The sequence below is a fragment of the Rhinatrema bivittatum genome, chromosome 8 (genome assembly GCF_901001135.1).
Source record: "Rhinatrema bivittatum chromosome 8, aRhiBiv1.1, whole genome shotgun sequence".
Lineage (NCBI taxonomy): Eukaryota > Metazoa > Chordata > Amphibia > Gymnophiona > Rhinatrematidae > Rhinatrema > Rhinatrema bivittatum.
This window is the reverse complement of record NC_042622.1, coordinates 204,820,016-204,838,593: the sequence shown is the minus strand read 5'-3', so window position 1 is coordinate 204,838,593 and position 18,578 is coordinate 204,820,016. Positions and strand designations below refer to the sequence as shown.

The window sequence follows — 18,578 nt, the reverse complement described above, 5'->3', positions numbered from 1 at the left end:
GGTAAGTTCAAAAACAAAAAAAAAAATGAGGCTGAGTTAGGGTGGGTTTAGGGGTCGGGGAGGAGAGGGGAAAAGGGAGGAAGAATAGATAGGGGGTTAGGGAAGTGGGCAAAGGCCCGATCGCGTCACCGCGCGTGTATTGCAAAATCCCCTTCCCATGCGCGCGCGAGTTGGCAGCCCCGCGCACATGCACGTGCCAATATAAAACCGGGCGCACGTGTGCGCAAGGGTAGCCGATTTTATACCATCCACACATGTTAGGGAGGGGCCCTGGTACTCTTGGTCTTATTTAGTGATTTTCAATAATATACAATTAACCCTGATTTTTAGTGATTGGCTAATTTTAGTCTTGTTCTGGCTGTTCAATAAACTCAATATAAGTCAAGTAATTTATCAGTTTAAAATCCTACTCCATAATCAGCTTTTAGCAGCGGCATAAAATTAAGATGCAGACAGAAGTCCAGCAGCGAGTCGGGGGCTATCCACAGGTGGGGTTATGGGCCTGTTGGTGAGGTGCTGTAAGTGTAAGCAGAAATAAAGCAAAGGCAATTATCAGGTAAGTCTACATCTCTCCTTCCTTTGCCTTCTGTGACACCAGTTCAGAATGATTAGGGTTTGTGCCGTCATAAGATAAAAGAAATGATTTCAGTAGGTACTGAGGCGGGGGGGTGGGGGGAGGGGATTTATTCCAGCATTAATGACTCCAGAATGTTGGGTCCCAGTAACCCTAAATGGGGCTCGGACAAGTTCCTGGAGCAAAAGTCCATTCACAATTATTAGCCAGATAGATTTGTAGAAAGCCCGCTGCTTATCCCTGGGAATGAGCAACAAGGAACTGGCTCTGCTCTCAGGATCCGCAGGCTATTTCTAGTAACTCAGATCGACCAGTGTTGAAGAAAGGGCATTGGGCTTGCTGGACCTTTGGGCTGACTTTCTAGGCCCTTGGGGTTCTCACACTTGGACTTGACAAAGGCAGCCTCCGCACACTGGTTGGTGTTCCAGCGATAAACTTTACTGAAAGAAAACTTCTCTTATTGTGGCAATCTGGCAATCAGTACATTTGTTTATTTATTTATTTAACAGCACTGGTGCTGAATCTGCATCTTCCATTTTCACACTCTCGGGCCATGCAAACAGGATCCTTTCTCTATGGCAGAATTTCCTCCTGGAGCTGATTTTGGGAAGTCCTGTGATGATTAGGACATCCCTGACACCTGAATTCCAGTGGCTGTACTGCTGCTCTGCAAGTCACTATCCTCTCCTCTCCTTTAGCTTGAGTGCCACTGACTCCTCTTCTCCCCAGTGGCGTAGCACCATTTTGGCACTGAGCCACACTAACTGGCAGAGTGAAATCTCCTTCTCCCTTGAAGAAATCAGTGCGGGTAGTTGTGTGGCTTCCAGATAGCTTCTTGCAATCCCTCTGGACTTTATTTCTTCAGTCTTGGATTCGTTTTCCTTCCTGAAAAAAACACCCAAAGAGCATGAGCCATGAGTCCCACATGGGAGCCTCTTTCTCTGTGCATGACCTTAGCACTTTAAGGAAGGGGACAGGAACAGAAAGCTTCAGATTTCCTGAGCCCTTCCTTACACTACAGATTTCTGACCTAGGTTTTCAGCTACTCCCCTACACATAACATCCCTCCCTATACCGTCTGTGTACCTCCTGCAATTTACTGCAAGCGCAAAAAAAAAAAAAAAATCCACACTCCCGCAGCGAGAGAGAGAGAGAAAGACTGATCTTTCCCTGAACCACTAGATCACAGACTCTTCTAGAAAACGCGAGGAGCCTCTACACTGCTTACAGCACAAGCCGCTCTGGCAGCTTCCCAAAGGGCTGCTCTTACAAATGGATCAGACCAAATCCTTTATACCAAAGATATCTGCTATGTAAAGGGGACACATTGGTGGGGGTATCTGGGGGGTTCCCTGCATGGATGAGCCGCATACCCAGACCGTGGTGCGCTGTGTTCTGCCAAGGACCTGGTATATGTAGGAGAAGCGTAGGCACACCAGGGTGTCCTGCATTCTGCGAAAGAGTTTGTATCTGTAAGAAACAGGTAACCAGACCAGAGTGTACCGTGAGTTGCTCGGCGGTGAGAGATGGTCTGTTCTGCTCAGATCTGTGGCTGACAGCAGCCTCTTACTCCAGGGAATTTGCCAGAGAAGAGATTAGATCACTCAGGATAAATAATTTAGATGGATGCTTTTAGTGCGCCCCTCCCCCTTCCCTCAACAAATGGCATTCCTTCCCCTGGGACAGGCCCAGCTACTGAAAAGAGCGTGGCGTTAACTCTTTCACTCTGTGCGTTCAACCTTCCAGCTCGCGGCTAAGGCTAGATTTTCAGAGGAACCTGCAGCATCTTTTGTGTGGGAAGGCTGGTGTGAGATCTCAGGGACTTTCTAACAAGGAAGCAGGAACAGCAAGGGGAACCCCCAAATGGAGGGGAGAATGTGTTTAATTACAAACTATAGAGCTTGGAGAATGACTTTATCAAATAATTCAGTGTACATGCCTGTCATAAATGAGAGAGGCAAAAGCAATTCAAACATCACACATGGTGTTATATACGCATGCATAGCAGCACACGCAATTTAATCAGCCGCACATGCAACAAACCAATGGCATACCTACATAAGGATGATGTTCATGAATAAATAGCGGTTTTCAAATCAACCTATTACTGTATATGCACACATAGCAATAAATATGTGTAAATATTGATGGAAGGCACCAGGGACTGTACATTCCAATATCAGACTCCTATTTCCTGGAATGCTATTTCCCATCATTTCGCTTAGAAAAAATTACTTCAGATTGATTAAGACCTGGTCAACCAAGGTTTTTGCCTTTGAAGTTTATTTTACTGCATTTAGGTTTACTGAGCTGGTTTATTCTATTTTAATATTTTTAGTTGTTTGTTTTACTTTACTGTACTACTATGTAACTTTATTAATATGTATTTTATGTATTAATTTGGATAATTGTTATGTACTTTATTGTAAACCATTTTGGAAATTTTGATTTTAAATTGGAATAGCAAAAATAAATATTACCATTGTAATATACACGTGGAAAAGCTTCTCCTTGACATGCCCTCTCTCAGTACAGCTAAATGTGCACGACTTGGCTCTCCTCTCATACTTTTAGCCATGCCCGCAAACATACAAAAACCATTTTTCTTTATTCTCGTCTTTTAAAGGTTTTTTAAAATAATTTATTATTTACAAAACACAGTGAAAACAATAGCAACAATACAATATCTTGGGAGAAAATATTCTGGAAATATAAACTAAATGTCAAGATAACTAAATTGGTAGGTCATCTCAATAACATAAATAAGCACATCAGCTATAAAAGAAATAGATCTAGTCATCTATAACATAGGAACGTCTCCATTGCCAATACATCTGCCAAATTTTGCCATATTTTCCCTTGTCATTGTTAAGCAAAAAAGTAAGTCTTTCCATCACTGTTAAAGCTGCCAGTGCTGATTTCCAAAGATTGATAGAAGGTCTTGACTTCCAAAAGTAGGCAACGGTTACACATGCGGCATGCAAAAGATGAACAAGAAATTTTTTTTGTAGAGACAAAATATAATCTCCTCGCCTACCCATCAAACACAGTGTGGCTGAAAAAAGAATGTGTTGGCCAATAATTGCTTGAGCATTATCCTGTATTTGCTCCCAAAAGTGCCACACAATTCACAGTCCCACCGCACATGAATATATGATGCTTGAGATCCACGGTCCCTCCAACATAATGGACTGGAAGCGCTAAATTTAGAGTAAATAAAGGATATCTAGAGGTATGATATAGAGGTTTGCATATCAGTTCCCTAACCTTATTACAAATCTCCCTCCAATCATCCTCTTCATAGTCTAGGGATAAGTCATTACTAATTTTTTAATCAACAAAGTCGGAGTTTCTGGATCATGGATCTCTTTAAATAAGTTTGCATACAATCTAGATAGCATTTTAGATTGGGATTTCAGTTTGGTTAATGATCTCTCTAACCCAGAATCATGAATTAACCCTGTATTAGCATTAACTGATTGTGAAACATCTCTCCAAATCTGTAGATATATATCTTCCCACTTGTTACATGCCCCACCTGCAGTCGTCCTGCGCACGGAACCGCTCACCTTCGGGGTTCCACAGCGGGACCTGGTCTTGTCTCCCTCGCGGCCCTTGCAAGTCCAGCTAGGCCCTGGCATCCTGCGGCGGCGGTTGCTGGGCCTTCGGCTGTATGCCAGGCCTCACGCCGGGCCTCGGCGTCGCAGTAGCTAGTCACGCCCCTACGCGCATGCGCGCGGACCAGCCGCCCTGATGTAGATTCCGGGGGGGCCTAGTTCCGCGGTGCACCCTGATTGAACTCATGTTAGAAGGAAGTTCCTGGCCTCACTTCCTTGCCTTGGCAATCGGGTCGGTTTGTTCCTGAGATTGCCCTTGCTTGTGTTCCTGCTTGCTTTTTCCTAGTCTCGTTCCAGGATCCTTTTGTTCCAGTTCTGTTCCTGCTTGTTCCTGCTTCCTAGCCCTGCTTGTTCCAGTGTTCGTTGTTCTTCTCCCTGGTCTTACCTCGGTCTGTCCTTCTGGTAAAGACCTCAGCTTGGTTCCTGACCTGCCTGCCTGCCGCCTGTCCAAGATCTCAGCTTGTTCCTGACCTGCCTGCCTGCCCAAGACATCAGCTTGTTCCTGACCTACCTACCTGCCTGCCGCCTGCCCAAGTTCTCAGCTTGCTCTTCGACCTTACCTGTCATCTGAATCTTGACCCTTGCTTCGTTGACCATTCCTTGGACTGACTTCTGGACTCTGACATTGCTTGCCTGACCTTGCTTGATTCTGTCCCTAGCCTTTTCATCGCCATCTCTATTCTGGTTCACTCTCCTCCAACCTGTTTCCAGCCTCGAACCTGATAGCACTCCTCTAGCATCTGTGGGCATGCCGGACTTATACTCTCCCAGGAGACCCTGCGAGGCCCACCTAAGATCAAGTGGCCCGGGTCCCTACGGGCTCCTCCCGGGGGGACCTCAGGCTTCCAGTGGTGAAGCTCTACACTGCCTCTGTCTCCTTCCGCGCGCTGCCCCCTGTGGACAGTCCCTGTACTACCACAGAACAAGGGTCCACCCCCAAGCGCAACAGGTTGCCAAGGCCATGGACTCGGCGAAGTCTCCCGCCTCCAGGGCCCTACCAGGACTGGCCGCTACAGTAAAGCAACATCACCAAGCGCTGGAGACGCTGGTTTCTTCAGTAGAGGAGCTACGCTCCCAGCTACAAGAGACTGCTATGGCCAACCCTGTGGGCCTCCCAGCCACTATGCTTCCTAGAGCAACTCTGGCACTTCCTGCACCTCCTAGATACAATGGGGATCCACGCTCCTGCCGTGGCTTCCTTAATCAGAGCTTTATGCAATTTGCTCTCCAACCCTCCTTGTTTTTGACGGAGATCACGAAGGTCACCTTCTTCCTGTCCCAGTTGGAAGGGAAGGCTCTGGCATGGGCCTCTCCCTTATGGGAACGTTCTGATCCCATCCTCTCCAAGATGTCTGACTTCATTGCTCTCTTCAAGCAGACCTGTGGAGATCCTGGTTGGATAGATATCGCCAGCCATAATCTACTCCATCTTCATCAAGGGTCAATGACCCTCTCTGAATACACGGTGGAGTTCCGAACCTTCGCCACAGAACTTGGGTTGCAAGAGGATTGCTGCAAGCCATCTTCCTAGATGGACTCTCATCTGCTGTAAAGAATTTAAACGAGCCTATCCAGAATAGATCTTCCCCCAACTTGTCATCCCAGTGCCACTACATGGTGATTATACATTCCTTATGTTAAGGATCTTGTTGTTTTGTTAATCTATATTTCCACGCTGCACTTTGTTACCCCCTCCCAGTTCCTATTCCCTGTTAACATGTATTTTCCAAGCCTAATTGTTCGAATGTAAACCGGTATGATGTCCCCTACTAATACCGGTATATAAAAGTCTTTAAATAAATAAATGAGCTCTCCATCCGTGAGACTCCCACGTCTCTAGAGGACCTGATCTCCCTTGCCAGAAGGATCGATCATCGCCTCCGGCAAATCCATCTAGAAGTAAAGACTCCAAGCTCTTCTCCAGTATGCCTTGCAAGTGCACCCTGCACTCCTGCAAGGAACATAGCACCACCATCTTCCTCCACGGTGGAACCTATGGAGGTGAACCGGGGACGGTTGTCTCCCACAGAACATCTCCGCCGTAGAAAAGAAGGGCTTTATCTTTACTGTGGCACCTCTGGACATCGTCTGCAGTTCTGCCCGGTCCGTCCAGGAAACTGCAACACCTGAGCTTGGCGGGGGTCTTGAGCTTGGGTGCAACTGTTTCTGGCCCTCAACCTCTGCTCCCAGTATCCCTGGGCATCAAGGTCCACAATGCTTTCATCGATACCGGAGCGAGTGGCAGTTTCATTATGGACGATATCGTCAAACTCCTGGGAATACCCCGTCAACTGTTGGAGGTGAGTCTTCGTATTGCCTCCATTCAAGGAGAACATCTTCCCGGTCTAATTACCCATTGGACCATTGCTTTCACCTTTCAGTGGGCACCCTCCATAAAGAAGAAACATCCTTCTATGTGTTGAAATGCTCAACACATACGGTAATTCTGGGGTTGCCTTGGCTCCAGAATCACGAACCCCAGTTCGATTGGCAGTCACTGCAGCTGGTACAGTGGGGTCCGAAATGCCAAGCTACTTGTCTCCGGCCGGTGTCTCCCGTGATACCGGTTTTGAAGTCTACAACGTTTACTGGTCTGCCTCCACAGTATGCAGAATTCAGTGATGTATTCTCAAAACAGAAAGAGACACTTTGCTTCCGTTACGTAGGTTCAACTGTCCCATTGAACTTCTGCTGGGCATGACGCCTCCCAAAGGCAGAACCTATCCCTTGTCACAGCCTGAGACTCAGGCTATGTCAGAGTACATAAAAGAAAACTTGGAGAAGGGGTTTATTAGACCATCCGATTTGCCTGCAAGAGTGGGGTTCTTCTTTGTGAAGAAAAAAGATGGTGGACTTTGTCCTTGCATTGACTATTGGGATCTCAATGCTATAACGTGCAAGGACCGTTACCCACTACCCCTTATCAGTGAATTATTTGACCGCCTCGAAGGCGCCAGAGTGTTTTCCAAGTTGGATTTGAGAGGTGCGTATAATCTAGTACGCATCCAATCTGATGACATCTGGAAGACAGCATTTAATACTAGGGATGGCCATTATGAATACGTAGTCATGCCCTTCAGGTTATGTAATGCCCCAGCCACCTTTCAGCGTCTCATGAATGAGATCTTTAGGGACCTCCTGTACAAGTTTGTTGTCATATACCTTGATGACATTCTGATATTCTCCAAGGATATCGAAAGCCACTGTGAACATTTTCGTACTGTCCTCCAACGATTAAGAGAGAATCACCTGCACACTTAAATTAGAGTAATGTTTGTTTGAACGAACTTGTCTACCTTTCCTAGGATATATAATATCTGACCATGGCTTTTCCATAGACCCGGAGAAAGTCCAAGGAATCCATGACTGGCCCCAGCCAGTCGGGCTTCGAGCCTTGCAATTGTTCCTAGGCTTCACTAACTATTATCGAAGCTTCATTGCCAACTACACCTCCATGGTCGCCCCACTTACAGCGATGACTAAGAAGGGGGCCAATACCCGAGTCTGGACACCTAGAGCCATCGCAGCCTTCCAGAGGCTCAAGGATGCCTTCAGCTCCGGTCCGTGTCTCCATCATCCGGATCCCAAACTCCCGTTTGTAGGAGAGGTAGATGCCTCAGCAATCAGAGCCAGGGCTGTCCTAAGTCAACACTCACCCACAGGCAAGTTAATTCCTTGCTCCTTCTATTCACACAAGTTCACCCCCACAGAAGAATGCTACACAGTTGGTGATCGTGAACTACTAGCAGTGAAGTTAGCTCTTCAGGAATGGCGCCCCTGGTTGGAGGGGGCGCAGTACAAATTCACTATATTCACGGATCACAAGAAGTTAGAGCACCTCAATGTGGCTCAGCTTCTAAATCCCCGTCAGGCCTGCTGGGCCTTGTTTTTTGAGAGATTCGACTTTAATCTTTGTTTCCGTCCTAGTTCCAAGAATCAGCGAGCTGACGCGCTGTCTCGATCCTTTGAGCCCGATGATCTTCCGGAAGTTCCTAGTTATATCATCGATCCTGCCTGTATATCAATATCAGCAACCACTACTGTTCCAGTCGGGAAGACTGTCGTTCCTCGCCGACTACGAGAGCGGGTCTTAAGGTGGGCCCATGATTCAAAGCTGGCAGGTCACCCTGGCAGTGCCAGTATGCTGGAGATGCTGCACCGACATTATTGGTGGCCCACCATGGTACAGGACTCTCGGAGTTATGTGGACTCCTGTCCCACTTGCGCACAACAAAAGCCGCCAACAGGAAAGCCTTGGGGCTTGCTACAGCCACTCCCAGCGCCTACTGAACCCTGGTCCAGTATTTCAACAGATTTCATCACGGATCTTCCCCCATCGCAAGGCAACATGGTGATTTAGGTCGTAATCGACCGCTTCTCGAAGATGGGGCACTTCATCCCGTTGCCAGTCTTCTGACAGCCCCGGAATTAGCAAAACTCTTCTTGAGAAACATCTTTCGACTTCACGGACTCCCCAAGGAGATTGTATCCGATCAGGGACCACAGTTCACTGCCAAGTACTGGCACTCCCTATGTCAGAAATTCAGTATTTCCTTGAATTATACCTGGGCCTATCACCCTCAGGCCAATGGGCAGGCCGAGAGAACTAATCGGACCTTGAAAACGTTCTTACGTTCATACGTCAACGACCAACAGAATGATTGGTCAGACCTTCTCCCTTGGGCCGAGTTGTCACATAATACTCATCTTACAACAGCCACCAACGTGTCTCCTTTCTCAGTGGTCTTCGGAAGGCAGCCCCGTCTTCCTCTTCCTGTTCCTGTGATGGTTCCATCTCCTGTAGCACAATCCATGGCTCAAACCATCCGCAAAGTGTGGACTCATGTAAGAGAATGCCTCTTGCAGGCTGCTGAGCGCACTAAACGCACCTCGGATCTCCATCGATGACCTGCTCCACTCTTCCAACCTGGCCAGAAGGTCTGGCTGAGTGCCCGACACATCCGTCTCCAACTTCCGTCTCATCGACTGGCCCCGAAGTATATCGGTCTTTTTCCAGTACTCAGATGAGTGGGAGCCGTTTCCTATCAGCTTCAGCTACCCCGGTCCATGGGCATCCACAACACATTCCATGTGTCTTCGTTGAAGCCTCTTGCCCTGTCTTGGCCCTCTTGTAAAGACCTCCAGCTTCACGCTTCTTGGCAGAACTTGATACTTCTCTGCAAGTAAGAAAAGTCCTTGATGTCCGATGATGTTGAAGCAAATGGGAATATCTCCTAGCTTGGGAGGACTATGGGGCCGAGGAGAACTCATGGGAACCCTCTCAGAATATCCTTGACAAGGATCTCTTGAAGACCTTCCATAGACAGAATCCTGAGAAACCCCAGCCGCATAGGAGGAGGCCTAGAAGGGAGGTACTGTTACGTGCCCCACCCGCAGTCATCCCGCGTATGGGACAGCCTACCTTCGGGGTTCCACAGCAGGTCCTGGTCCTGTCTCCCTCGTGGCCCTTGCAAGTCCAGCTAGGCCCTGGCGTCCCGCGGCAGCAGTCGCCGGGCCTTCAGCTGCATGCCAGGCCTCAAGCCGGGCCTCGGCGTCGTAACAGCTAGCCATGCTCCTATGTGCGCGCGCGCGCGGACCAGCCACCCTGATATAGGTTCCAGGGCGGGGCCTAGTTCCTCAGCGCACCCTGATTGAACTCATGTTAAAAGGAAGTTCCTGGCTTCACTTCCTTGCCTTGGCAATCGGGTCGGTTTGTTCCTGAGATTGCCCTTGTTTGTGTTCCTGCTTGTTTGTTTCTAGTCTCGTTCCAGAATCCTTCTGTTCCAGGAAGTTCCTGGCTTCACTTCCTTGCCTTGGCAATCGGGTCGGTTTGTTCCTGAGATTGCCCTTGTTTGTGTTCCTGCTTGTTTGTTTCTAGTCTCGTTCCAGGATCCTTCTGTTCCAGTTCCGTTCCTGCTTCCTAGCCCTGCTTGTTCCAGTGTTTGTTGTTCATCTCCCATGTCTTACCTCGGACTGTTCTTCTGGTAAAGACCTCAGCTTGTTCCTGACCTGCCTGCCACATGCCCAAGACCTCAGCTTGTTCCTGACCTGCCTGCCTGCCTGCCACCTGCCCAAGACCTCAGCTTGCTCTTCGACCTTGCCTGACCTCTGGATCTTGACCCTTGCTTCGTTGACCATTCCTCGGACTAACTTCTGAACTCTGACCTTGCTTGATTCTGGCACTGTCCCTAGCCTTCTCATCACCATCTCTATTCTGGTTCGCTCTCCTCCAACCTGTTTCCAGCCTCGAACCCGATAGAGCTCCTCTAGCATCTGTGGGCACGCCGGACTTATACTCTCCCAGGAGACCCTGTGAGGCCCACCTAAGTCCAAGTGGCCTGGGTCCTCACGGGCTCCTCCCGGGTGGACCTCGGGCTTCCAGTGGTGAAGCTCTACACTGCCTCTGTCTCCTTCTATGCTCCGTCCCCTGTGGACAGTCCCTGTACTTCCACAGAACGGTCCACCCCTGAGCGCAACACAACTGACAAAGAAACCTTGGATAAAGAAGGATTCCCTTTCAAAAAGGAAAGTGTTGCTATATCATTCTTGTTAACCCCCAACAATTTATTTGCTGTATGCCAAATATGCAGTATGTGTAATTAAATGAGGTTATGTTTTATTAGTTTTTTTATATAATGGGGAAGATGAAGACATTGTAAGTATTGCAGGTAGCTCTATTTCTCCTAACGGAGAACTTTCCAAGGAAACTCAGCTGGGAGGACATGAAAAATCGAGCCACCCTTTAATTCCCATAAGCCTTTGTGCCAAATAATAATAATATGAATCTGGGATATCCAAACCTCCTACACCCTTCGGGAACTGTAAGATCTGCATTTTAATCCACAGTCTTTTTTTTCTCCAAATGAAAGACGATATTGCTCTGTTCAGTTCCTTAAAAAATCTATTCGGGATATGACATGGTAGATGTTGAAAAGGATATAACAGCCTCGGTGAGACCACCATTTTCACCAGATACGCTGTCCCCAAAAGTGATAAAGGGAAATCTGTCCATCTAAGCAAATCAGATTGTATATATTTTTTAAATCATCCTGGAGTAATTCAGCTGATATAGATCTCTCAAATTAGCAGGGACATTAATTGCAAGATATTTAATCTCTGATGGTACTAGAGTAAAATCACCCATATCCAAACCCAGTCCACGTTGCAGATCTATTAGGAATATTAGGGACTTGGTATAATTAATTTTGTATCCTATTAGTAACCCATGGTTATCAATAAGGGATTCCAAAGCTGGAAGAGAAAAAGCAGGCTGAGTAAAATATCATCAGCATATAATGAAGTTTTATGAATGATTGAGTCAACTGAAAACCAATTACATTGGGAGAATCTCTGATCTTTTGAACCAAAGGTTCCAATGCCAAGCTGAACAAAGTAAGGTGCAAGAGGGCAGCCTTGTTGTGTAGCTCTGAGTATACGTCTTCAAGTTTTTTTAAGGGCAATTTGTGTCAGCATGGAGAGAGCCTTTCTGAAAGGTCTAGTCTTGGCATTGAATAAATAGCCCAAAATCTGAGAACAAATATGTGTTGGGTTTTTTTTTTTTATGGAGCATAATTGACAGAGTGCCTGACACACAAACCTAGCAAGTTCTGCGTAATGAGACATGCTATCAACAAACACGACAGGAAATGGAAAGGAAGAAGGCCCCTCAAGGGATGAAATTTAGGCCCTAGAAAATGTACTAGCGTGAACAGGATCAAGGGAGTCAAGTATCTGGGGGTCCTGAAGTGCTTTTATCTTACATTCTAAAGACATATCACTATATTCTAAAGAAGGACCTCCCAAAACTGTCTTGGAGATCCCACTGAGTTTCCAGCATATCCACTTTGAGCATGCCTGAGATAGATTTATATTTCTCTCGTGCGTAGTCCTTCTGCATATTCCGAAAACCTGATGCGCTGTGTGTGGGTTGGATGGGTAGGGGTTTCACTAGAACAGGCTTGGGAAGCACCGCACTAAATACTGATTTGGATGGGAGTTTGACCTCCGACCTCAGTGGCAATGGGCACTGCAATCTGCCGGCAGGTGGCTGTGGGCACCCGAGACCACCCAGGTAAGCCCTACTGGTTTCTGCTGTGCTGCCCATGCATGCACCTGCTCCTGTAAACATGGCTGCATTATTACCCCCTTATATTAAAGGACCCCTTCACATTTACACTTTCTATTTAAACCCATTTTTTCATTTTCCATGCCTGCATTCTGTTGATGCATTTAAGTCGTTTCTGCCGCAGGGTGCTCCCTGAAGCTATAAATTTAAATTTAAAGCAGGCAAAACATCTGCTACATATCCTCATCAGCAAGAATGCTGCAGTGCATTTATGTGCTGTGCTTGCCACTTTGTGATTCACTTTGAGTGAAGAGTGTTAACTTAAATTAAGATCAGAACATTCTGACTGGTTCTCTGCTATTTCCAAGAATGGCCAGATGCTCTGCCTTTAAATCTAATTTATTGTATACTGGGGCCTGCACTAACTCTCAGGCCGATACAGTACAGTGCGCTCCAGCAGAGCGTACTGTTAACCCGCGATTGGACGCGCGTTTTTGATGCGCTAGTTTTACCCCTTATTCAGTAAGGGGTAATAGCGCGTCGAAAACGCGCGTCCAACCCCCCCGAACCTAATAGCGCCCGCAACATGCAAATGCATGTTGATGGCCCTATTAGGAATTCCCACACGATACAGTAAGTAAAATGTGTAGCTAAGCCGCACATTTTACTTTAAGAAATTAGCGCCTACCCAAAGGTAGGCGCTAATTTCTGCCAGCGCTGGGAAAGCGCACAGAAAAGCAGTAAAAAATGCTTTTCAGTGCACCCTCCGACTCAATACCATGGCGATATTAAGTCGGAGGCCCCAAAGTTAAAAAAAAGTTAAAAATTTAAAAAAAAAAAAATTTGAAATGGTCCCGCGGCTCAAAAACCGGATGCTCAATTTTGCCGGCGTCCGGTTTCCGAACCCATGGCTGTCAGCGGGCTCGAGAACTGACGCCGGCAAAATTGAGCGTCGGCTGTCAAACCCGCTGACAGACGCCGCTCCTGTCCAAAAAGAGGTGCTAGGGATGTGCTAGTGTCCCTAGCGCCTCTGTTTGCCGTGGGCCCTAATTTAAATAAATTAATTTAGTGAATCGCGCGCACAGGAGAGTGGCCTGTGCGCGCTCCTGCTCTTCCGCGACTTTTACTGTATCGGCCCGTCTGTGCTTTACAGTTGCCTTAATGCCTGCTTCCTGGTTCTGGGCCTTCCTTTCTGATGTGCGTTTCCTTCCTGTCCCCAGATTTGCGCACATACAATTCCATCTGAAGCTGGAAGAGCCAGGAGCTCACCAGTTCCACCACGCTGCGCTCCTCGCCCTTCCGATGTCAGCCTGAGATGCGGTGAACCCTGGCGACGCTGGCTGTGGCCTGTTTCGGAAGCCAGCAGCGTGTCGGCTTGGGCTTGTTCGAACGGCCGCACCCAGACTGCTTTTATGGCATGTGCACACAGCCGGGGTCCGATGTCCCAGGATCCAGCTGCAGCCCCTGTTTACGGCATTGTGCACCGAAGCGGCTGGAACCCAGCTGCATTAGCACATTAAGTTTTTAAGAGTCATTAGCCAGAAATAGTATTACGGGGAACAATTTTCAAAGCCGTTTCTGTGGGTGAATAGTGATTTATGCGCAGTAATTGGCTGTGTGGAAATTACTTTCCCTCCATCTGACTGAAAGCAGGTGAGGAGTTTCACAACACCCCGCCGTAGCTTTAGCTGCATTTAGAGGAGGTGTTCCTGTGGGGGTTTGGAGCATGCTTTGGGCGGGAGCAGAAAATAATGCACAGAGGGGTAGATTTTAAAAAGCATTTACTCGAGCAAAACTGGTTTTGCTCGAGTAAATACACTTTACTCAAGTAAGTGGGCTTTTCAAAATTGCTACAATATATGCCATTGAATTGTCCATAGGATTTACTCAAGTAAGTGCACTTTACTCGAGTAAATAGCTTTTGAAAATTGCTACGATAGTATGTCACACTTACATGCGTAACTCCTTTGAAAATGACCCCCAGAGATTGTATCTGTAAGTCTACACAGGCTTATCTTCCAGAGAAAATCTACCAGCCAGGCCTGGATTTGTCAATATTTATTTATTTATTTCGTGTTTTTTCTTGACGGACCTTCATCAGAGATATCATGCCGGTTTACATGTAACAGGGGAAAACGAAGTACGGTAGGAAGAGAGCAGTTACAAAAAGCAGGGTAAAGAGGAACTGGACGGTGCAAAGGAGAGTACAGAGAAGAAGGAGAGCATTGGGCATGAAGGAGAGATAGCAAACTTATATACACAATATGTGTCCCAAATTTAGTTTGTCCCAATTTAATATTGTCCCAAATAGGCACACTAGGCCTGTGCCTAGGGCATCAGAAACCCGGGGGGGCAGCAGTGTGGCTGAAGATTTCCTGCCTTTCAGTTGTGTTGAATCTCACTCAGCAGAGAACAGCCCTCTTCTTCCTGATCTAGTGCCTCCCTTCCAAGCAGCATGCAGGGAACAATATGGAAGGAGAGTGAACCTGGAGCCCCAGAGATCAAAAGGGGATCATTTTGGGGAGACTAGGAATGGCTGAACATAGATCATTGGAGGTAGGAAAAGAAGCTGGGGGATGAGAGAGGAATTGGCTAGGGGGCGTAGGTCTGTGTATGAGGGAGAAGAGATTGTGTGTGGGTGTGTACTTGATATCGGGTGAGCTGTTAGAGAGGAGATGCAAGAAGGAACAGGACTGGAGCATGGTAAAGACACCCAGACTCATAGCCAGTCCATTTGGCACCTATGGCCAAGTGAAAACGTGCGCCCCGCCCTCACCCTGAACACAACATACAACACCACAAGCTTGGGAGACTGTGTTAAATGTAGAGGGCTTTAATTTTCATGTTTTTTTTTACCCTAACAGTTATCTCCTGGTTCTTTGGGCTTCCAGTTCAATCAGAACCAGTACGGGGATCTTGGTGCCATGAGCCTTCATTCAAACCTGAACTGGAAACCCCCAGAAGACAGACTCTGCATGCCATGCAGCACCAAGGAAATAGAAACACATATTTCCTCCTGTATTGTACAAAATAAAAGATATCATGAGCTTTCATAGAGAAGTGGTATAGTGTGTGGGTGCTTTGGGATTTACTGAGCTTGCTGAGGGTTCTACTCATGTTGAATGTTACGTATATACCTGGAGACATAGCTGATACGGATATCTACGATGGGGAGCTCCGTCAGATTTGTTATGTGAAATATAGCAGGGCTAGGCAACCCTGCAAAAAGAGAAAAAGTGATCTTGAACCCGAACATGCTTAGAGTTCCTTTATATTTCTACAGGAAACCCATAGGTCAAAGATCATCTGAAGCTTTAGAAAAGGGGATTAACCAGGTATTTGCTGCACAGGGATCCTTAAACAGCTGAGGTGTAGCAGTTCTAATCCATAAGTCTATCTCTTTTCAATTGCAGAATCCAATAGTGGATTCTAATGGCCAATATATTATCATATTGGGGACACTATTTGGGAAGCCAGTGATATTGGGTTCGGTATATGGGCCAAATCAATATGACCATAAGTTTTTCACAGAGGTAACGTCCCATATCCTTTTGTAAGGGAATGTGTCTGTGGTGTTGGGAGGAGACCTTAACTGTGTGGCTGACCCACTTCTGGATCATCAAGTCTAAGGGTGCAAGCCAGCCACCGTGCGGGTTTAAAGGTATTCCCTTTCTCTGTGATTTTCTGCAGGTCATGGATGCCTGGAGAGTTTTACACACTATGCTCGTTCCAGTGATTCCAAATCTAGGCTAGAATACTTGTTGATATCTGAATGTTTGTTTTCTAAGCTTAAGTGAGGCTAATATCGAACCTATGATTATCTCTAATCACTGCCCAGTGTCATGTGTACTGCAAGGCAATAATGGGGGTAGTGGTTACTCTAACTGGAAAATGCCTTCTTTTTGAATTTTGCTGGCATGATGGCAGGACTTTGAGGTAAACAACGCTCAACACAAGGGGGAACCCATTCTGTTCTGGGAATCAGCAAAAGCGGATCTTCGGGGGGAGGATATTATTAGTTACGTTATTCGTAAGAAACAAGAGTTGATTAAGGATATTTGGGATCCAACTAAACAATTGAATCAGTTAAAACAAAAGCTGAGTGCTCAACCTTCTGATGACTTCCAACATCAGTTTCTTTTAATAAGGAAAATGCTTAATGACAGTCTGCATAAGAAAGTGACTTCTTCCCTGCTTTCTCTGAAACAAACTTTTTCTTTTTGGAAGCAGGTCAGGTAAGATGTTGGCTAATCTGGGAGGAGGTGAGCGTAAATCAGCATTTATTTCTGGCATGCGAACACAAAAGGGTGAGATGGTTACCACAATTCAAGGTATAAGTAAAATATTTCAGGAGTATTATGAAACTTTATATTCGGCAGAGGAGGAGGATTTTCAAGTCAGGCAAAAGTTTTTGGAGAATGTCATCTTGCCTTCTTAATGCCAAACTGATCTGGTTCTCAAAGGAGGTGGCTGATAAAATAAAGCAAAAAGAACAGCGTTCAGGAAGTATAAAGGATCCCAAAAAGAGGAACACATGGAAGAATATCTGGTGAAACTGAAGGAAACAAAGAAAGAAATCAAGAAAACAAAAAGCCAGGCAGAAGAAAGGATTGTCAAAGAGGTAAAATGAGGTGACAAAACATTCTTCAGATACATCAGAGAAAGGCGAAAAGTCTGAAGTGATATAGAGAAATTGAAAGGTGACAAACATCAATGGGTGGAGAGTGATGAAGAAATGGCCAAAATATTAAACAAATACTTCAGTTCGGTGTTCAGTAAAGAAGATCTGAAGAAGGACCGTCACTAGTTGATAAGAATGTGGAGGGGGGTGAAGTAGAAAAAACTCAGTTTGCAGAAGAGAATGTATGGAAAGAGCTAGGAAAGCTGAAAGTGGACAAGGCCATGGGGCAGGATGAGGTTCATCACAGGATACTGAAGGAGCTCAGAGATGTGTTGGCGGCTCCGCTGAAGGAACTGTTCAAAGATCCCTGGAAACGGGAGTGGTGTTGGAAGATTGGAGAAGAGCTGTGGTGGTCCTGCTTCACAAGAGTGGGAGCAGAGAGAAGGCTGGAAATTACAGGCCGGTGTTGAGAAAATTAATGGAGGATCTACTGAAGGAAAGGATAGTGACACGATCAGCACGGATTCACCAGGGAAAGATCCTGTCAGACAAATTTGATTGATTTTTTTGAATGGGTGACTAGAGAATTGGATCAGGGAAGAGCGCTTGATGTGATTTACTTGGATTTTAGTAAAGCTTTTGATATGGTCCCACATAGAAGACTCATGAACAAAATGAGAAACTTGGGAGTAGGTGCCAAGGTAGTAGTGTGGATTGCTAACTGGTTGACTGACAGGAGACAGCGTGTAATGGTAAATGGAACCTATTCTGAACGGTGTTAAATGATTGAGGAGGACCGTGTCAGAGTTTTTAAGCCAGGTCTCTGTGACAGCACAGATATCTGGTTTGCAGTTGATTAGGTGGTCGTTGAGAATTATGGTTTTTTAGCGAGTGATTGGGCATTGAAGAACATTACGGCTAGGGTTGTTAGTCCTAAGAGTTGTGTAACTGGTGAGGTGAGGATGGGGAGTAGGAACTTACGATGAGTAGGGTGGTTGTGATGAGTGAGGTAAGGAGATCTGTGGGTGTGGTGGTGGATGCATGGGATTGGGAAATTAAGGTAGTTAGCCATGGTGGCCTTAATGGTCCCCGAAGGAAGCAGGGTAGGGAGGAGTAGGAAAACCAAAACAGTGAAAGAATTCAAAACTGCATGGGATAAATCTTGTGGATCCCTAAAAGCTGAAAGTTGGAAAATAATGCATGGATTAACTTGCTGGTGTGGCAGTTACTACCCTTCAACCAATAAACCTTGATGCTGTTGATGCAACTCCATCATTGCTTGATGCAACTTCATCATTGCTCTCTGCTTCAACGGCAGGGGGAAAAGAGGAATTGGATTCATACAGCAACTAATAAAGGCCCCGACTTAATATGGTCTGGGGAAACAAGTATGAAAGTAACTTGCTGATGTGGTGGTTAGTACCCTAAGCCAATAAGCCTTGATACTGTTGATGCAATTCTAACAGTGTTTTCTGCTTCAACAGCAAGGCATAACGGGGAATTGGATTCAAACACCAATAAATGAAGACCCTGTCTTTTACGGTGTGGGAAACTGATAAGCATGGGATAACCTACAGAATGCAGCAGATATTACCATAAGCTTACTGGGCAGACTGGATGGACCATTTGATCCTTTTCTGCTAACATTTCTATGTTTCTATGAAAGACCTGTTCAAGTCCTGGAAATTGTGTCTGTGGTAA

At 46.3% G+C, this 18,578-nt stretch overlaps 1 long non-coding RNA gene across 1 annotated transcript in view; it reads right to left on the bottom strand.

Moving 5' to 3' along the window:
- Positions 1-1,103: 1,103 nt before the first annotated feature.
- The window catches only part of LOC115097881, a 33,042-nt gene continuing 15,567 nt past the window's right edge, over positions 1,104-18,578 (bottom strand). The window contains exon 3 of the long non-coding RNA XR_003858355.1: positions 1,104-1,459. This is a non-coding gene — a long non-coding RNA (uncharacterized LOC115097881). The remainder of the gene's footprint in view (positions 1,460-18,578) is intronic.